The sequence below is a fragment of the Cervus canadensis genome, chromosome 14 (assembly GCF_019320065.1).
Source record: "Cervus canadensis isolate Bull #8, Minnesota chromosome 14, ASM1932006v1, whole genome shotgun sequence".
Taxonomy (NCBI): domain Eukaryota; kingdom Metazoa; phylum Chordata; class Mammalia; order Artiodactyla; family Cervidae; genus Cervus; species Cervus canadensis.
The window spans coordinates 48,860,434-48,878,097 of NC_057399.1; positions in this window are offsets into that span (position 1 = coordinate 48,860,434).

Here is a 17,664-nt window from a genome sequence, read left to right on the forward strand (position 1 = left end):
TGTCCATGAATTAGTTGATAAACATCTGAGTTGTTTCCACCTTTGGGATATTATGAATAATGCAACTCTCAACATTTGTGTAGAAAAAAATTTTGTAAGGGGAAAAACCTTGTGTTTGCGCAGAGCTGAAACCTGTTCTAAATGGGCAAAAAACTCCTCACTATTTCCTTGAGTTGGTTTCTGGCAAATTTCCACCTTTCATATTTTCTCTCAGGCCTACCCATCATTCTTATTTTAAACAAGCTATCATCATCCACTCTCACAGACTGATTCATGGTTGATTTGTTCAACAACTGCATGGCATCAACGTTACTGAAGAATATATGAGGACCCTCAGGGGAAAATAAAAGTGTCATTGTAAATGGAGCATAGGGTCCATTAGAAGCTCAGTCTGGGAAAAGATGTGTGGGTGAGTGAGTGGGTGGGTGTGGAGCTGTATTTGTGTTCAGAAGCATTAAAGGTCTCCCCAGGTGTGGAAGGGCTGGCCAAATCACGTTAGCTTGAAATGCAGTCTTGAAGTTCTGCCAGAAAAGGAGAGGCTTCTGAGTTAGATGAGGTGCACCTGGCCCATTAGCTCATCAGGCTGTTCTTCAGTGCTCACATAAAGATGTAATTTATCCAAATCCTATTTACCATGAGTTGTAACATGAGCCAATAAACAGTGGGAAAGTCACAGGATCTTGATTGTTGCTAAGTTATATCATGGAGAGCCTGAAAGAAGAAATTAATGTGTACACTGATGGAGTAGGTCACCAATTCCCTGTTTTGACTAAAGTTCCCCTTTTTTGGCATGGGGATGCAGTTTTTTAAAATAAGGGCATTCTCATAGTAACCATATACAGATGGAGTACACACACTGTGTCCCTATGGCAGGCTTATAAGAATAACGATCTCACAATATTGGCTCAGCAACTATGTAATAAGCAGAGCACTTACTGTATGTCAGACATCAATCTACATATGCCAGAGGTGCTGTTGTGAAATAAGAGGAGCACAGTCCTTGCCTCACCCTGTCCCAGACGAGGTTATTCACTGATTTGTGGACTAGTGAATTGTTCGTGACACATCTACTGAATATTTCAGTCCTGTAGAATCTGGTTAGATAAGTAATATCTCTCTTACGCTTTTCAATATTCTTAGATTCTGAACTATCAGTCTAACAATGAAGCACCTATATTTGCCAGACACTACGCTAGGCAGAGCAAGTTCAAGAATACCTGCAACAAAAGTTCCTTGCTGTCAAAGAACTAACAATCTAGGAACTGCTTGCGTGTATGCGTGCTAAGTCGCTTCATTTGTGTCTGACTCATTGAGACCTTATGGACTGTAGCCCACCAGGCTACTCTGTCCATGGGATTCTCAAGAATACTGGAGTTAGGTTGCCATGCCCTCCTCCAGGGGATGTTCCCAACCCAGGAATCGATCCACGTCTCCAACATCTCCTGCACTGCAGGCAGATTCCTTATGACTAGCGCCACCTGGGAAGCCCACGACGTGTTTTATAGTTGTGCAATACCATAAACCATAGGATCCACATATACCATATACATGATGGAAGACTCTGGAACAGAGGTATAAAAAAGTGGGAGCACAGAAGTCTTCATTCTTTCAAAGAATATGGTTGGTGGTTGTACACTGGAAAAGGACTTGGGAGTTTTCACGAGAAAGTGAGGTTTGAGCCAGCTCTTACAGGTTGAAAGCATTTGCTCAGAGAGTGAAGGAAGTCAAAGGAATTCTACTTGGAGGGAATAGCCTGAAGAATGGCCCAAAGGCATGAAAGTAGCGTTTGGAGGAACGGCAGGTAGGCAGACATTCTGTCTGTTTTTTTCTCTGTCACCTCCTGAAGACCAAAGGCTTGGATCCAGAGATTGTTCCAGTTAAACACTCCAGTGGAAACTTAAGACCAGTCTGTCATTTCTAATTTGAACACCTGGAAAAGTTGAGCATCAAAGTATGCTCAATTTTCTGGGGCTTACCACACATTCAATGTCAGTTTCTATAAAAGCAGAGGACAAGTTTAAAGGGCAAATAACATTGCTTGATAGGATCTTGCCATGTCAACACTAAGTAGAGTCTAAGTTTTAGTACAGTTTGCCCTTTATCAAAGTTGACATTAGGTAGTCCTCCAATTTTCTGTGATGACTTTAACTTGGAAATAACTGTTCTTCTCATGAATCTATGTAAACTGGATTACTACAGGTCAAGGGCAAACTGTTCAAACCTAACAGAAGCATCACAGAATAGTGATCAGTTCTGAAATCAGATTGCCCTGTTCTAAATCCTAACTCTTCTAGCTACCATTTTTACTCTTTCTGAACCACACAAACTCAATTGACTTCAATTATTTTATCTGTAAAATGTGCTACCATTGCACTTACCTTATGGGCTACTATGAGGATGAAATAAAACTGTTTGTGTATTCAATCTGGCTCCTGTATGACACTGGAATATGTGAGCTGCTATTGCAGAGAAGTGGTGAAGACCCCGAATGTCCTCTTGTTCTCATCTGAATCTGAATCCTGCCACTGTACCATCTTTAGCAATTTACTTAGTTTCTAAGCTTTGGTTTCCTTGCTTGTAAACAGGACAGGAACATAGAATTATTGTGAAGATAAATTAGAGAACTATATCTCAAACTGGAAAAAATCTATTGAAGAAAGAAGTATATGTAAAGTGATAACCACAACATCTGGCACATAGTAGGTACTCAAAAATAACATCTCTTGTTATTATTAATATTATTTAAATCATCAGCCAGGTCAATTCAGTTTAGTGGCTCAGTCGTGTCTGACTCTTTGTGACTCCATGAACTGCAGCACGCCAGGCTTCCCTGTCCATCACCAACTCCCACAGCCTACTCAAACTCATGTCCATGGAGTTGGTGATGCCATCCAACCATCTGATCCTCTGTGTCCCCTTCTCCTGCCTTCAATCTTTCCCAGCATTAGGGTCTTTACCAACTAGTCAGTTCTTTGTATCAGGTGGCCAAAGGATTGCAGTTTCAGCTTCAGCATCAGTCCTTCCAATGAATATTCAGGACTGGTTTCCTTTAGGATTGACTGGTTGGATCTCCTTGCAGTCCAAGGGACTCTCAAGAGTCTTCTCCAACACCACAGTTCAAAAGCATCAATTCTTCGGTGCTCAGCTCTCTTTATAGTCCAACTCTCACATCCATACATGACTATTGGAAAAACCATAGCCTTGACTAGCCAGACCTTTGTTGGCAAAGTAATGTCTCTGCTTTTTAATATGCTACCTAGGTTGGTCATAACTTTTCTTCCAAGGAGTAAGTGTCTTTTAATTTCATGGCCACAATCACCATCAGCAGTGATTTTGGAGCCCCCAAAAATAAAGTCTGCCACTGTTTCCACTATTTCTCCATCTATTTGCCATGAAGTGATGGGACCAGATGCCATGATCTTTGTTTTCTGAATGTTGAGGTTTAAGCCAATGTTTTCACTCTCCTCTTTCACTTTCATCAAGAGGCTCTTTAGTTCTTCTTCACTTTCTGCCATAAGGGTGGTGTCATCTGCATATCTGAGGTTATTGATATTTCTCCCAGCAATCTTGATTCCAGCTTGTGCTCCATTTAGCCTGGCATTTCACATGATGTTCTCTGCATATAAGTTAAATAAGCAGGGTGACAATATACAGCCTTGATGTACTCCTTTCCCAATTTGGAACCAGTCTGTTGTTTCATGTCCGGTTCTAACTGCTGCCTCTTGAATCGCACACAGATTTCTCAGGAGACAGGTAAGGTGATCTGGTATTCCCATCTCTTTAAGAATTTTCCACAGTTTGTTGTGATCCACACAGTCAAAGGCTTTGGCATAGCCAATAAAGCAGAAGTAGATGTTTTTCTGGAACTCTCTTGCTGTCGATGATCCAACGAATGGTGGCAATTTGATCTCTGGTTCCTCTGCCTTTTCTAAATCCAGGTTGAACATCTGGAAGTTCATGGTTCATGTACTGTTGAAGCCTGGCTAGGAGAATTTTGAGCATTACTTTGCTAGCACATGAGATGAGTGCAACTGTGCATATATAAATCATACTAAATAAATACTAAAGAAAAGAGATGAGTATACAAATCATACTAAAGAAAAGTTTATTCATATTTTCTAAACTTTTAAAAATTAATTTTGGGAGTGAAATAAATTTGAATACATTCTGGATATTTAATAAAAGCCTGAGGTTGACCCTTTTGTACAGGGCAAATACTTTGATGACTATCCCTTTATTTGTATTAGAAATTTCCTGGGGACTTTCTGCTCACCAGTAACACTTCCTCATCTCTATTTTGATACTTAGCCATTACAGCTTTACTATCTATTGATACATATGTTTGTTTGAGGGAAGTGTTGGGTTGGACTGTGAGGAATGTGAAAGGTTTATTGGGAATAAAACAGAAGGAAAGTAGCCAGAATAGGCAGGGCTAACCTTCAGACTCACTGCAGACTGACAAGGTCTCTGCCAGGCCAAAGGAGAGCCCAGAGCAAGATTTGCTCATTAGTGTCGTCATGAGCTTGGGCATAAGGGTTGAGCCCTCGTATCCTGCCTTGACCAATTACTGGTCAGAGTCATCCTGAGAAGCACATAACCCTAGCTTGGCTTACTTGAATTCCAGAGCACTTCAAAATGTGTATGTCCTCAGCTTGATAGCTGACATGGATTGTGAAGGAAGTTAGATGGAGGCCTTCAGCTAGTGGAATTTCTCATAGCTAGGCAGCAAGTCCCTTCTTGGAGGAACATCTGAAAAGCACATGTATGTGTCTGCCACAGGAAGATTTCAGGAGATATAATGTCAACAATGGACCCTGTCTGAGACTGTTCAGATTGCTGTAACAGTATACCATAGACTGGGTGGCATCTCAACAACAAATTCATTTCTCACAATTCAAGAGGCAGGGAAGTCCAAGATCAAGGCACTGGCAAATTCAGTGTCTGGTAAGAACCAGCTTCCTGGTTCACAGGTAATCTTCTTGTAGTGTTCTCACATAGCAGAAGGGGCAAGGGAGTTCTCTAGCTTCTTTTATAAAGGCACTAATGCTATTTATCAGGGCTCCACTTTCATGATCTAATCACCTCACAAAAGCCCCCCTTCAAGTATTATCACACTGGGGATTAGATTTCAAAATACGAACTTTGGGGAACACAAATATTCAGTGTATAGCAGACCCAGTTTATGTACCTCCTCACATTTTCTTAGCCCCTACATGCTCCTGGACTTTAGCCACTTTCCCAAGAGAGAGCCTCCACCACCCCCAAAATCCCTTCATCTCCTATACCAGTAGCTTTGACCTCCCCGGTATGCAGGCCAGGTTCACATTTGGCCTCTGCTGCATCCACCACGGTAGGAATGGCAGCAGCTCTGATGCTCACCTCAGTCAATTAGACCCATGGAGGCTCTGGTTGCCTAACTTCTGAACTCAGATGAGGGCCCACCCCAAGAAGACATGGATCTGGCCAAGTAACCCAACCTGCTCGAAGTACAAGGAAATTAATGCCCCAAAGGCTGAATTCTAAACAATGAGAAACAGAAGATTAAAAGGATGAAGCAAAGAAATCTCTCATACTTCTTCCCCTTCAATGGACTGTCCCACAACGCAGAGGTTCCACATACCCTATCTGCATTAACTCCCACAAGACTGAGTGCCCATCTGTCTTTTCTTGCGACACTCTGGCCAGCACAGAAACACACTACCTTGCATTTACTTTCCCTCTATCCCTACCTCATTTCCCTTTTGTTCTTCTCTCTTGCTACTCTGGAATCACAATTCCAAATACAGTTTCAGCTTTAACCTGGTTTCCTGGACCTGAGCTGGAAAACTAGCTTATTATTCTGTACTAACTAGGTGCCCAGCACTCTTCTAGGAGCTTTAAATGTATTCTCACTGGATTCTCTAAACAATTCAATGACATCAGTATCCTTAGTACTGTCATTTCTGTTTTACAGGTAAGAAACTGGGGCACAGAAATATTAAGGATCTTTCACAAAGTTCTATAGCTAGTAATGACAGATCTAGGATTTGAAGCATAGATGGTTTGCCTCTAGAGACAAGGCCCTATGCTCTCGCTACAGTTGCATTGGTTCTCAAGTCTGTTTCTATGGTTAAATGTATAGATAGTGCCAATTCCACTGGCCAAAAAGGCTGCCACATATCATCCAAGGGAGTACTGCTGAGTCAGACATAATATGAGAAATATTTATCTAACTATAAAACTTGAATCAAGTAAAGGAAGATCATCCAGAGGCCTTGGAGGAATACTTGGGAGGTCTGGGTTCCCTCTGGCTTCCTTAGTTTAGTTAGCTATTTGAATTTGGATAAATCACATAGCCATTTTGTACCCATTTGCTAGCTATGACATGAATGTATAATCCCTAAACTGCCTGCTTCACATGACTTTTGTAAGAACTGAGTAAGTCATATTCATTAAAATGTTTCTAAATACTGAAAAAGTTTCTAAATACTAAAATGTTTCTAAATACCTCAATAAGAATAATTCTACTAACAAAAGTCTTACTAAATATTACGAAAATTTATATCAGTTTTTTATATATCCAAAAAAGGGCTGAAGTAGACTTTTGAAGACACTTGAATATAACAAAGTAATACAAATTTGAAATAATCAATAAAAATGAGGCAAAGGAAAATGTTGCCAAGCAAATAGATCTAGGAACAAGACCTCTAGCATAAATGCTATTTATCTTTGCTAGTAACTGCTGCTGCTGCTAAGTCGCTTCAGTTGTATCCGACTCTGTGCGACCCCATAGATGGCAGCCCACCAGGCTCCGCCATCCCTGGGATTCTCCAGGCAAGAACACTGGAGTGGGTTGCCATTTCCTCCTCCAATGCATGAAAGTGAAAAGTGAAAGTGAAGTCGCTCCGTAGTGTCTGACTCTTAGTGACTCCATGGACTGCAGCCTACCAGGCTCCTCTGTCCATGGGAATTTCCAGGCAAGAGTACTGGAGTGGGGTGCCATTGCCTTCTCCACTTTGCTAGTAGAGGGATACACATTTTATTTTACACTTTCTGGAGCTAACATAAGGAAGGAAATATCATCAGTTACTAGATTCGTAGCATCAACAACTTGAAAACCAACCAGTTGCCTAAATAATCCTGACACTGATAGCAGAGAAAGATTTCTCAATTAGTCTCCACACAGAGGACATTACAGAAGTAATGAGTAGTATCCTCCACAATATTCTAGCAGTGCATACATTTTTCCCTCAGAGTAGACTAATGACAACACACCAGAACATAATTGTAGAAAGTAATTCTGGGAAGAACCCACACTGAAGTACTCTCTGGAATTCTGGCTTAATCCTGGGCTAGCTTTTATAATTCCTAGATAAGTAAATATAACATAATATGGATGATAATAATAACAAAATATTAACAGCTAAGTCATTTTATTCAACAGATAGTTCTCCATGCAACTACTCCATGAGCCAAATGCTAAAGAGAAAGCAGTGAACCAAAGAGATAAACATCAATGCTGCCACTGAGTTTCATTCTAGGTAAAAAAGACAGAAAATAAATAGATCAGTTAAATATATTGTTATGTCTGGTATGGAGAAAGATAAAACTGAGAAGTGGGACATTAAAACAATACAAGAATTAAACACTATTGAAATAGCAGTGCAGAAATTCTCAAACAAAGAATATCCCAGAATGTGTGCATAAACTTGAACTCTTTAGAGCCTATAACATTAGGAGGCTATAATATCCTTTGCTTTTCTTTGTGAGTGGCCAAAGGAAAACTTGTATCAAAGTTGAATAGGCAGGTAAAATATTATTGAAGACTATTACAATAGGAGAGAGAAGCCAGAACTCAGTCTGAACTCAACTGAAAAAAAGGTGGAAGGGTCTTTAAGGGCTGAGATGATTAGCGGAAAAGCCCTGGAAGATGCTCAGGCATTGGGGAGTGACTGATCAATGGGATACTATATGGAGCACATTGAGTGTGCAAGTGCTTTTCTCTGTGATCAAGCCATCTGTGTTTGCTAATTAGTAGTACCCATAGGCTCCTACCTTTCCTCAGAGCCTGGGAGATGATGGGTGTTAGCTTCCACAATAATTACATTTCAAAGTGATGACTCTGAGGTCCCTGAGAAAGACATTCCTGGGTTGTAAAACCGGAAAAAGGATTTTAAAAAGAATGGCAACTCAAAGGAGCAGAGAAATAAGGTACAGTTATAAGTTTTCTTATGTAACTGCTCTAGAAAAAGGGAAGTCAGAGCCTCGAGTGAGGAAGAAGACTGTCCAATATTTAGTGATGATAAGGGAAACATATAGCCATCTTGGTGCACATGTATATACCCACACACACTTGCACATAATTTATCTTCAATATATAGGCTATGTTATTAGTGTTCATAACACTTCCTCTTTATTAATATCATATTTACTCGATAGAATCTGTACAGTAAGCATTGTTAAAGTGTATTTTATAATTATGTGAAAGTTGCTTTATACCACAGTGATACAATAGACAGCAAAAAAAAAAATATTATTTGTACATAATCCATCATTGCTAATAGAATATAGACAAGCCAACAAGGGTAGGATATAGGTGTTCAACAAATGTTTGTTTGCTGATTGATTATTAAACTTTGATTTCATGAACTATTTCTTACTAAAGTATCAGAAAATGTCTGCTACCTGTTTTTTTATGTTCTAAGAGTATTTGGGAAATACTTCTGGTTATTCCTAAGAACTATTTGCATCATCATGGAATATCACATATAAGGCTAAGAATGACTTTTAAAGATTAATACCCCAGAATCTCTGCAGCTAAGGAGGAAATTCAATAATGTTTACATGAGGAATATCTGAACATCCATCTTTCCAGCAAGAGGAAGGCTCATTTTCAATTCAAACTCAGTCTGAAAGATATTCTTCATTCTCAAGGGAGCAAAATTGAACAGTTCTTCTATTAAGGAGAATGTGGAGGGAGAAGACTGAATGAGAGAGAGCAGGCAGAAACTGTACAACAGTGGCAGAAAGCAACAGATCCAGGCAAAGAGAAAGAGAAGTTGTTCCAGAGATAACCAGAGGCCACAGTGTGGGGAAATATTATCTTTGAATATACTCTCGGTTGGTAAAGAATCTGCCTGCAATGCGAGAGACCTGGGTTTGATCCCTGGGTTGGGAAGAGCCCCTGGAGAAGGGAAAAGCTACCCACTCCAGTATCCTGGCCTGGAGAATTCCATGGACTGCATAGTCCATGGGGTCGCAAAGAGTCGGACATGACTGAGTGACTTTCACTTCACTTGAATATACTTGATAAAGACCATAAATGAAAGAATTCAATGGCCAAGAATTTTTTTTTTGCATGAAATGAATGGACTTGGAGGGCATTATGTTAAGTGGAATAAGCCAGGCAGAGAAAGACAAATACTGTATGATGTCACTTATATGTAGAATCTAAAAAAACAAAACAAACTAGTGAATATAACAAAAAAGAAACAAGACTAGTGGTTTACAAATACAGAGAATAAACTGGATATCTGTGTAGAGGTGGAAGGGGCCAAAGGGATAGGGGATTAAAAGGTACAAACTATTAAGCATAAAATGAAAAAGCAACAGGTATATATTATACAACACAGGGAATACAGCCAATATTTTATAATAAGTATAAATAGAGTATAACCTTTAAAAATTATATATTGCTAAGTTGTATACTTGCAACTTATGATGTAATCAACTATACTTCAATTAAAAACTTTTTAATTAAAAATATAATTTTTTATTACTACTAAAAAACATAGAAAAACAGAGAAGTAGCCACCTTAATGAAGTTCAGTTGGGGGTATCAAGGCCATACAGATGAGTAAGAGGTATCTAAATGACAAAGGAAAAGAAATCCAAATAAGACCAAACCAGAGACAATTAGCCAACACACACTTGGCTTACCCCTAGAAAGAAAGGATTTGAAGATTTTGGCAGAAACCTACAAATTTTATTTAGAACTTATATGTAATTATGCTTAGGGTGATGTACTATAAACTCTACCTAGTCTAAATTATTTTAACTAATCCTTCATGTTTCTCATGAAGTCTAGAGACAAAAGACCCCACTGGATATACTGACGATGGGAAATCAGGTCAGGGGAATCCCAACTGACCACAGCAGTTAAGATTCTGGTGCTCAGCAGGGCAGGAAGATAAACAGAGCCCAGAGCCCAGAGCCCTCCTGCGTGTGTGGTTAAGTCACTTCAGTCATGTCAGACTCTTTGCAACCCTGTGGACTGTAGCCCGCCAGGCTCCTCTGTCCATGGGGATTCTCCAGGCAAGAATCCTGGAGTGGGTTGCTATGCCCTCCTCCAGGGGATCTTTCTAACCCAGGGATAGAACCCCTGTCTCTTACATCTCCTGCATTGGCTGCTGGGTTCTTTACCACTAGCACCACCTGGGGGCCCCAGTAGGATAGGGAAGATAAACCAAGCCTTCTTAGCAGGACTGATTCCTATCTGGGGCTATTCCTAACACAGGTTCGAATAAGGAGGCCTAACAAGCAGCTATTTCCCTCGTACTTTAAATAATTCTTTTAAGGCATTTTCTCACAAGAAGAACATAAGTCGTGTTTAAGGATCCTTGGCGACACTCTGCAGAGAGAATTCTCAGAGCTCCCATTGGAGATCAACAATTTATTTTCTAAACAAAGGTCAAGATTAATTTAGCTAAATCTCTAATACAAAGGGATTCAGTTAAGATTGGAGTTCACCTCTTCCTTCCTAAATCTCATAAGACATAAAATCTGTCTGGGGCACTGGAGAGCAAGGTACCTGATGCACAAATGTTATTTATGCTATTGTCCTCTAGCACTTTGTGAAAATGAATCCATAGGAAGCATTAAAACTTCCTCTGTTAGGGTTTTTTTTTTTTTCTCTCTTTGCATTTTATTTACGTGAGCCCAGAATCAACACATGTTTGAGATGATTAGGTCCAAAAGAGAAGAGAAAATGGTGGTGTGAATTTAAGTTTCATATTGTGTATCTGGCTTGATTAATCATTTCATCAGGGACAGTATGTATATTCAAAAATGCATCGAGTGGGTGTAAGTAATCTCTATTTTCTAGGCATTTTAATAAAGTTACTAAATGGATGGCATCAGATATTGTTTTTGCCTGCAATGGGATTTTCTTTAAAAGAAAACGATCAGTGCAAAGTGGCACTAGGATTGTTCAGTGTGGGTCCATCTGCAGCTCATTTATGTTTTTATGTAGCCCTGCCAATGTTTTTTACTTCCAATAGTCCAAGGAGTCACTGGCATCTTGTCAATTACAATAGCCAACTTCTCTACCTGTGTATATACAGGGAATTAGCAGCCATATGAATTTAGAAGCTGTAACATGACATTGAGTCAGGAAAAACACAACAGCAGCTCCAGAAAGCAAATAATCTCTCAGAAGACAGCAGGGGTATCAGGTTCCTCTGCCTTGATTTTGATTTACACCGCCTCACTTTTTTCCTTTTGAAAATCTGGATAATATGCAAACTTCGATATACCAGGTTTTTTAATCCTTTTCAAGAAAACGTTACACATGTGAGATTATCAGGAAGACAGTGCTACTGCTATTTCCAGAAAAAAATCAAACCACAGTGCTTATGAGAAGACCCTGGAGGACTCAGAGCTTGTAAATGAAAGCATACTGTTTCCTTTAGTTTGCATTTTTCCCTACATGAGGAAAACTCTAAGATATACAAAAAGAGTTCTTTATGGCTGGACACTCCTATATTGCTAATGGCTTCTGACAGTGTGTTACAGCTTATTTAATCCAATTGAATTTGATTATTCATGTCAGTAACAAGATAAACTGGTTGACAGAGGAAATTTTCTTCAGCCACTGGTTCATATCAAATCTGCAGATTCAGTTGTCTCGAAAAGAAGAGATAGGGGGAGGAGATGGCCAGAAAGATGATTCTAATCCAGGCTCTTCCTGAAATTTGACTTTGACTATGAAGAAGGTATTGATTATGGGGACAATTGATACTTTCTCCGAAAAGCAGAGTAAAAACTTCCCAGTGGAGTACACACCATTCATCGAAATATGGTCCCGTATCAACCATGTCCAGTTCCTTTACACACACACACACACACACACACACAGGCACACACTGCTGAGGTGATACAAATCCTTCACACTTCCTAAAGAGAATAAATCCCCTCTTTCTTGTTTTCATGCCTTTGCACATTGTATTCTTTGCTCAGGATATCCTTCTCTGAGTTGACAAACTTCTATCCTTCACAAAAAAGCAAAACTATTTCCTTGTCAATAAAACCATCCAGGAAATCCTCAGTGTCCCAGAGCAATTTGTATATCCTCTTAGCTCAAGGTCCTTCAGGCTTCTTTGCACATAGGCACCCCTGGGATCTGGCATGCTCATGTTAGCAATGGAAGCTCAGTAGGATGCTACATGAGAAGGGAGTGAGGGGTGAGGGACAGTGCCTCTCATTTCCAGGATATGAACGTCATTTGAAACATAGTTCCCCTGACCCACCCTCACCCCATCAAAAAATCTGGCTTATCCATCCGCAATCCCCAGTTCCAGTCTATCATTGTCTCCATTATTCCTCTTGTCATAACATCTTATGAATCTTTGTTTATACTTCTGTCTCTAATACTAGATGTTACCGTCTTTACAGTCAGCATGCCACATCTCCTCAATACAATCCCTCATACACAGTAGATGCTCTACAAGTGTTTGTTCAAGGAAGAAGTAAGTGAATGAATATGTGTTGAAGTAAAAAATGATTTCTGGGACACCATAAGCAGTTAGCAATCATAATTGGTAAAGAAAGAACCAAAAAAGGAAGTACTTCAAACTGAAAAGGAAGGAAACTAGTACCATGAAACCAGTACCATGAAACCATATGAAAGCATAAAACTCATTAGTGAAGGTAAATATATTTGACAGTATATTTACCTTCACCAATGGATATATATACACACAGATATAGATACACCATATATTTACCTTCACCTATATATATGTATATATATATATATATATATATAGAGAGAGAGAGAGAGAGAGAGAGAGATACACATTGTACATCTTAAATACCTATAATTTTCATTTGTCAAAATACATACAAAATTTAAAAGAAGCAATAAACAAATAAAAACAAAAGAAAAATTTATTTGAACATCAAGGTGAGCAGATTCTCTCCCATTAAAGAATATGCTACTTTTAGCTATTCCCTGTCTCTATGGCAAAAGGAAATCTACTGAAGATAAGAAAGTAGAACAAACACTTCTAAAATATAACAAGCTGACAGAGTTATTTCATTTCTAGCCTCAGGACTTCCTTCTGCACTAGTCTCCAACTCTAAAAAAAACTTGTTTGTATTCCTAAGAGGTGAGGCTGGGATGTCACCTCTGATAGGTTCAGAAGGATAATTGCCTCCGGTCAAGTTGTCTCTCAGTTGTCACTGTTACTAACACCATCACAAGGCTTCTTAAGCCAAGAATCTGTTTGAAGTGTTAGTCGCTCAGTCGTGTCCGACTCTTTGCGACCCCATAGACTGGGGCTCACCAGGCTCTTCTGTCCATGGGATTCTCCAGGAAAGAACATTGGAGCTGGTTGCCATTTCCTTCTCCAGGAGATCTTCCCAACCCAGGCTTCCCTGGATGCTCAGTGGTAAAGAATCTGACTGCTAAGAATCTGTTTAACAGCAACAAAAAAGAAATTGCTGCTTCCTAAATGTTCCATTTTCCCAAGCAGATAGCTACCTTTTTCACTGACTTAAAGGATTTTCAACTGAAATACTACATATACTAGCATTTTCTTGTACAGAGCAGTAATATGCCCACGTATTAGAAGAAATAAACACACTTATTTACAAAGTTTATGGAACATTTCCCTAAATACTTTAGACCTTTCATTTCTCAATAAGGGACTGAACTTTGTCAGTTTGAAAAAATAATTGTAATATCTTGCCTTAACTTATTTATGGGCTTAACTTTCTTGAGTGTTTGGAGGGCTATGAATAAATAGAAATAGCCTTAAATTTTCCAAAAACTCTATCTTTGAGTCCATTGTACCAACACCTATCAGAGAGATAGTGAAGGAATAAGAAAACAGTGATGGAGGGAGGGAAGGAAAGTGTGAGAACCATGGTTATTGCTTGAAACTTTTATTTCCATGTCTAGTTTTCAAAATCTGTTCTTATTTTTATATTTTATAGAAAATGGGTTTTGAAGGGCAGATACTGAACCTATCCATTTATTTGAAATACTTGATATACTATCCATTTAAACATCTGAAAGAAAACAATCCATCAATATCAGAAGGTTTCAGAAATAATGAGATGCACTGAAAACAATAACTTAAAAGCTGGACTTTTTAATTTTCTCCCAGAGAATTGGAAATCTTTTGATATAGCCTTTTAAGTTATTCTAAGATTCTCTGAAACATGCAAATATAAAATAAATCACAAATGGCATAAAATATAACTGCAATATACTCTGATGTTAACTCCAGTTCTTATTCACCATACTATAGGTGATATACCTAAACAGCTGTGCCAGTACTGAGTCTGGATTTCTCTTTCTCCTGTCCTAAATTTATATTTCTGAGACTTGTTGATTTTTTCAACACCCTCACACTGCACTATTCCACAGTAGTCACTTTCAGGTAACAGGACAATACATTAAAGGTGGAGAGTTTTGTGCACTTTGCATTTGTTCAAATTCAGAGCTGCAAATGCAAGCATTCCATCTCAGCCATCAAAACTTCATCAACCACATTTCTATTGCTCTTGTTATTTCTGTTTCTGTTCTGAATTAGTCTTCTATAAGTCCTTATGCAAAAAGTAGAGGTGACACTTTCATCTGACTAATGTCAAATGCTCTCAGCCTTCTTGCCTGGATCACCAGATAACTGTGGAAGTGTTGGGACACCACTGTAGCTTTCAGAATTAATAAACCCCGCTTTAACTCAAGCACTGTCCTCAAGGTGCCTTTAGTGTTGAATTCTAAGTAGGATTGTTTTATTATTATTGCTTATTATTTTTTCCAGGCTTATTGATATATAGTTAACATAAAACATTGTAAGACACATTCTTGATCTGAATCTCAGATTAGTGTATCATACCTTGGCTTCTTAACCAGCTCTTAGTCTTCAGTGAACATTTTTGAAAGGTGTTGATTAATTATTTAATGAGAAACATAGTCTACACACCCCAATTTACTCAACAAACTTTCCCCAAGTTTCTAAGCACTTTTGGGTATAATTAAAACAGAGACTGATTGTGGGATGTCAAGTTCCTTTTTTCCCACTAAAGCCAGAGGAATTCAGAAGTCTAAGATTGGTACAAATGGGGGTTCAATTTCAATCTAAGGATCTAATGCTTGACTTTATTTTTAAATGCTGGGTGGGAGGGCACAAACGGAGTTCTAGTTTTCAGTATAACTCTGAAGAGAACTTCAATAATCCTTGACTTTAAAGGTTTAACTTTAGTATCATGGTTAATAGTTTGTCTTATTTTTAAGAGGTTTTAGAATAGACCATTTTTGTATAAGTATTTACTGAGAATCCACTAAATACCTGGCAACTAAAACCAGAAAGTCATTGTCATGGTTTCCATGCAGCTTGCAACACAGAATCAAGGCAACTAACTAAACAAGAAGTTAGGACAAAGACTAATGTGTGTTGTGACAGAGGAAATTCAGGCAGTCTGGTGTCAAGTAAAAGTCAAGAAAAAAAGTCTTCTGAAAGAAATACTACATAAGAAGATACCAAAGGGTAGGTGAGTTGGAGTTGGGAAAGGAGTAGGGATGGAAGGATGCTTGGAACATTCTCCAAAGCATTTATGCAAATGAAAGCACAGTGAAGACATGGAACTGACAGAAGTTCAGAATGATTGGAATTCAGAGGAGAGAGTGGAGTGACATTAGATAAAGTTGAAACCCAAGACTGAGAGAGAGGAGAAAACTGTAAGCCGGGTTAAGGAATTTCCCCCCAAGGGATACAGGAAGTTATTGAAGGGCTTTTTATTTTAGAAAAAAAAAAATGTCAATGGCAACAATGTGGTCAACAGACTAGGGGCAAGTTAGGATGTAGGAGAGGAGGCAAGAGGCTGTGAAAGGTAGTGATGATTTGGATTTGGATAATGACAGAGGGCGGGGCTGCCCAGGTGGTGCCAGCACTAAAGCTGCTAGTGCAGGAGACGAAAGAGATGCAGGTTCAATCCCTGGGTCAGGAAGATCCCCTGGAGGAGGGCATGACAACCCACTCCAGTATTCTTGCCTGGAGAATGAATGGACAGAGGAGCATGGTGGGCTACAGTCCATGGGGCCCCAAAGAGTCTAACACTACTGAAGCAACTTAGCGCACACACCCACAAACACAGTGGCATGAGAAAAGAGAGAAATGAATGGAGTCTGGAGATTTTTTAGAAAGTCAAATAAACTGGTTGGAGGGGAAGGGAAGGGAGAAAAATGGGAACAGGATAAGGAAGAATCAAGATAGCTTGAAAGTGAAGTTATTACTGAACTCAAAAATATGATTCCAGGAATTTAAGCATAGAGCTCTGTTTTCATCAAAGTCTAAAAGCAGTTTAAATGATGCAGAGTCTTTCTTGTTCAATGATTCTATAGGTATATATCTCCTAGTCATTTGGTGCTAAGAGAAAATTTCATTTTTCCAAGTCATTTCTAGCTCTGAGTTAAAGCCACAGTACTATCTATAAACCAACCATCATCAAATTCAGACTTCAATGTAGCCACCCCTACATGTAGGGAAAAACCAATATTCACACTTTTAACATCATAAAATACTTCTGTGTAAATATTGATCTACTTAGACTAATTTGATAAAGTGTAGATTGGGATAATTTTGATGCAAAATAGTTTGAATAAAGCAATAAAGTATATTTTCTACATGACATCATATATTCTATAAGAGACGAAGAACTAATATATTCTTTACATAAAAACAATTGAAAAAAACAAAATCTTAATGAATTGCTGGTTAGATTCCATTTTAAAGGATTATCAAAAGAATACAGAACATTAATCTATTCATGGCATAGAGAATTTTCAATATTTATATACAATTCTTTTACAAATATTTATTACATGGTCTATATCCACAGAAATTACTGATGAGAAAAAGATGCTGGAAAGCAGTCTACCAACAGTTCCTATAATGAATGTTAGAGAAGAGAGAGTGAAATAAAAATGCTGGAAATAAACACTGGAATTTTGTCCTTCTCAGTACCAACACACTGGGAATATATTTTAGAAACCCAACATTAACAGAGGAAATGCAATGAAGTCCTAGTAATCAACATATCATTGTGAAATACTGAGATTTTTCTAACGTTTCCCCCCAAAATAGTCATTCAATTCAGTTCAGTTCAGTTGGTCAGTTGTGTCTGACTCTTTGCAGCATGCCAGGCATCCCTGTCCATCACCAACTCCCAGGAGCTTACTCAAACTCATGTCCATTCAGTCAGTGATGCCATCCAGCCATCTCATCCTCTGTCATCCTCTTTCTGTTCCCGCCTTCAATCTTTCCAGCACCAGGGTCTTTTCCAAGGAGTCAGTTCTTTGCATCAGGTAGCCAAAGGATTGTAGTTTCAGTTTCAGCATCATTCCTTCCAGTGAACATTCAGGACTGATTTCCTTTAGGATGGACTGGTTGGATCTCC